Here is a 3,887-nt window from a genome sequence, read left to right as displayed (position 1 = left end):
CAAACTAGCTCATAGCTGGAGGAAGCAGAGGAGACTTCTTCAAGCTAAGCAAAAGGATTTGCTACTGTAAGCATATCTGAACTTCCGATGGTAATAACACATCACACATATAATGAAATAACGTCCATTTCTTAATTACATGCATTGCATATAATATATACTTAGTTTATCTATCATGTGAGTGTGAATGTCAGAGCTCTCTATCAAAAGTTTGTTGGAAGCACTCTGGGCAGGTGTACCTTGTTTGGTTTTGAGAGGAGTCTGACATTTCAAATCCATATTTCTTGGAAATCTGATCTAAGGTAGGGCATTGATTTTCTCTTCCTTGAAAAAGCCTGCTGATATTCCTATAAAACATGCACTACTTTGTGAAGGATTTTCACAAAGGAAAAAATAGGGAGTTGTGCATTACCTCAGCCTTTAGCTTCTACCCAACAAGTTCTGCTAATTAGTAGAGATGGGCTGATTTCATTTCATGGCAGACTGTTCCCTGGCTAGATATTGTAAGTCCACCTAAAAAAATTCCATTATTTCATGTTTCTTAATTAATATTTTAAACTAGCCAAAAGATTTCAGCCTCCTTTCATTCCCTCTTCTGAAAGAAATAAATGATATTTTGTTTTGAAATATTTTTTGTTATTCTTTAAACTAGAAATACTTTCCTATTTTCTTTTAAAATAAAAAGGAAAGAAATATTGGGGGTGTAAAAATACATGCTACAGTTGTGTCAGATGAAAAAGAAAGAAATGACCACAGTCAGAGAGAGGCTGCAACCCAACCTCTTGCCCTCCAGGTAGGATAGGTCTTGAGGGAGTGGGGGGGCTGAAGGCATTTTGAAGGCTGGGCTGTAACAAGTGGTTGGAGAAGTGGAAGAAAGTGTTTCCCACAGAGAGTGGTTACAGGAAGGTGAAGAGGGAATTTGTATTTCTAAATGTAACAGGATCTCAGAAAGTGGAGGTGACTGATCAGCTGTGGCCTGAAGTTGGGAAGCCTCTTCTAAGCTCCTAGTGTTCATTCGTACCTTATTCCCAACCCAAATGTTTCTTTCCTACAGATCTTCTCTGCCTCCACAGCAGCTGTGAGGTGGATCTGGGATGTCCACCTGAGAGCAGTTATGGTACCAATGACACCACAGGGAACAGTAAGGCATAAGCAGGCACAGGGGCTTCCTTGTGGGTATGTAAGATGGTTTTCTAGAGATAGCACAAGCAAGTGAACGTGCACTGCTAAAATTAATACTTTCTCAACTGTCTGGTCTACAGATGCGTCAAAATCAACATAGAGTTAGTGAACATAAGTCAAGGAAAAGGAGGTGCTGAATAGCAAAGGGTCCAATGCAAATATAAAGGTTAATTGACCTACCCTAGCACTGTAGGCAATTGTGGCAGCTAGCTTAGAGGGCACTCATCATGTCTGGGCTTGGGCAGCAGAGTTTTCAGTGCCACAAAACTCCTTCGGTTTGGCTGGTGAAAGAGAAGGCAAGGGGTACTAAACAATTTAGGATGGAGCACAACAGTCCACAAGCAAGAACTGTGAGTCACCAAGGAGCTTTGTTTGTTTTGCAGCAGAGCCATAAAAGCATCATCCACTTATCTTGAATAAACACAACAATGCACATTTTTTTCCCGAGGAACTCATAAAACATGCATTAATGATCCCAGAGATAAACAATAGAATTCTATCTCCAGCATGAATGTTTTCTGATTTAAGAGCGTGCTTTTTAATTTTCTGCCTATGATCTTACTTCATGAAATAGCCTTAAACTAAAGACCAAACGATTGGCAAAGGGCTTGCTCTTGAGTTAGGAAGTCAAGTAACAATGCTTTCCTAGGCTTGAGGATTTCTTTCCTCTTAGGCTTTAGAAAGTTAAAGCGTCTAGCTAGGGAGGAATAAGAGGTTGAAAAAAATAAATAAATAAACATCACTTGAGCTTAGATATTTGGTTTATTTTATGATGTATCTAAATAGTTAGGGTCATAAAAGGCAAAATTCTTCAGTGAGAAAATATAAAGAAAATGTAAAGTGGGGTTGGTCATTCTTAGATTCAGAAACCTTGATAATTTTGTGCCATCACAGCTCCTGGTCAGTCCTAGTGTATGTATTTGAATTGTACTGCATTGGACAACAGCCAATTTTACACTTTTCAAAATGGGGAATGAATGTTATTCTGGCCCCCATGGTAATCCACTATTGATTTCCATAATTCAGGTGATTACTCCTTTGAGAATCTAGCCTGCAGATGGTAGTTCTTGTACACTGCACCTTATGTCCCTGTGATGGGATTCCTGTGCCCTGAACCAGCTCAGGTAACCTACTCTGAGTCCTCGCCCCTGTCCTTGCCCAGAGGTTCAACTGTATCTCCACCAAGGGGCACATATTGCTGTTCTGATGTTTTATTTGAATTGAATGAGATAGCCTTGGGAAAATTTATTTCAAATAGTTCACTTCTGGGTTATTAGGGCTGTTTTTACAGTTAATCTTCTGTAATTGTCTGTTACATTCACCCTTCACATTGTCTATGAGTTTAGAAAATGCTTGAAGTGCCTACTGACTGCAGGTGGCAATCCTAGCCCCTGGCTGCTGTCACGCATATTCCTAGCCTGAAAAAATTTTGGGAATAGCTGAAAAATTCACACAATCCAAAATTATGCCACTTTTCAGAACATGTGGGGTGTCTGAGAATATCCATGGGAGAATCACCAGCAACATTTTGCTCCATTTGACAGAGCTCAACACCTTGTTAGATGAAGGAGTAGTGTACTGTCATACCTGACTGTGCATGAACAGAAAGAGTGATCTCTTTACTATTCAAAATACAGTTCCAATTTGGGTTGTTTTTTATGGAGAAGTTGTTTGGGTTTTGTTTTTGTTTTTTGTTTTGCTTTGTTTTGTTTTGCTACATTGGTCATTGCCAGAACCTCTGCTCCTCTAGAGATGGCCCCAGGACGTCACTGACCCTGCTGGAGGGGTGCAGCAGCCAGGAGCACAAAGCAGCAGGTGCTGCAACAGGGGGCTCTTATTCCAGGATAAAAACAACCTCCCAGAGCAGTGTTTGTCCATGTGGTTGCACCAATCTACTGGGAAACTTCCAGCTTGTTGCAGAAACTTGGACGTCTGTCAACATTGGCTTTTGCTGGTTGAGTGGCATGTATTCTTCCTGCAACACAGCCTCAGTATGCTTATAAGGAGAAGCATATATCTTACTGTGTTGGTGTTACCAAAATAGGAGGGTTTTCAAGATCACCTTCTACGCTAGAACCGGCAAAGCAATGACTGGCAAGAAATGTGTAACAGGTGGCACAGCACTAGAGTGTGTGTGGTCTTTCACAAATTGAAGCCAGATGAGGTTTCCTGACAGGCTGGAGTTGCAGAGCCCCACAGATGCCCTGTAAGGTCTCCTGCTAGCACTTTGCAACATTTGCAGCACAGCTCACAGTCCTGGGATGGAAGGGTGGTGTGACTGCCCTCAGAGCCACCGGTGTTCATCCCCACCTCATATTTTGCTGTTAGTCTAATTAATGACTGCATAGAAACCACAGCAACATAGCCACCATGGGTGCAAGGCTCACAACTTGTTAAGAGCAAAGATTCATTTTACTTCAGAGAGCTGGAGCTTAGCTTCCAAGCATGGCTTGACAGATGCAACACCTTGAAGATGATTCAGGCATAGTCAACATGATGGATAGACTAAAGGAAAGTCACTCCTGATCAAGAAGAAAGGATGGAAAACAGTAGCTGTTCTTCACAACTCGTAAATTAATTCAGATGTTAGTACTGACAGCTTTAATTTCTTCCTCTGCTATTCTGACCCTTTTAATTGGCCTCCTCTGTGCTGGCTCCTCTCCTCTCCTCTCCTCTCCTCTCCTCTCCTCTCCTCTCCTCTCCTC

Source organism: Meleagris gallopavo, chromosome 3, assembly GCF_000146605.3.
Source record: "Meleagris gallopavo isolate NT-WF06-2002-E0010 breed Aviagen turkey brand Nicholas breeding stock chromosome 3, Turkey_5.1, whole genome shotgun sequence".
Taxonomy (NCBI): Eukaryota; Metazoa; Chordata; class Aves; order Galliformes; family Phasianidae; genus Meleagris; species Meleagris gallopavo.
Note: the sequence above shows the minus strand (reverse complement) of the source record.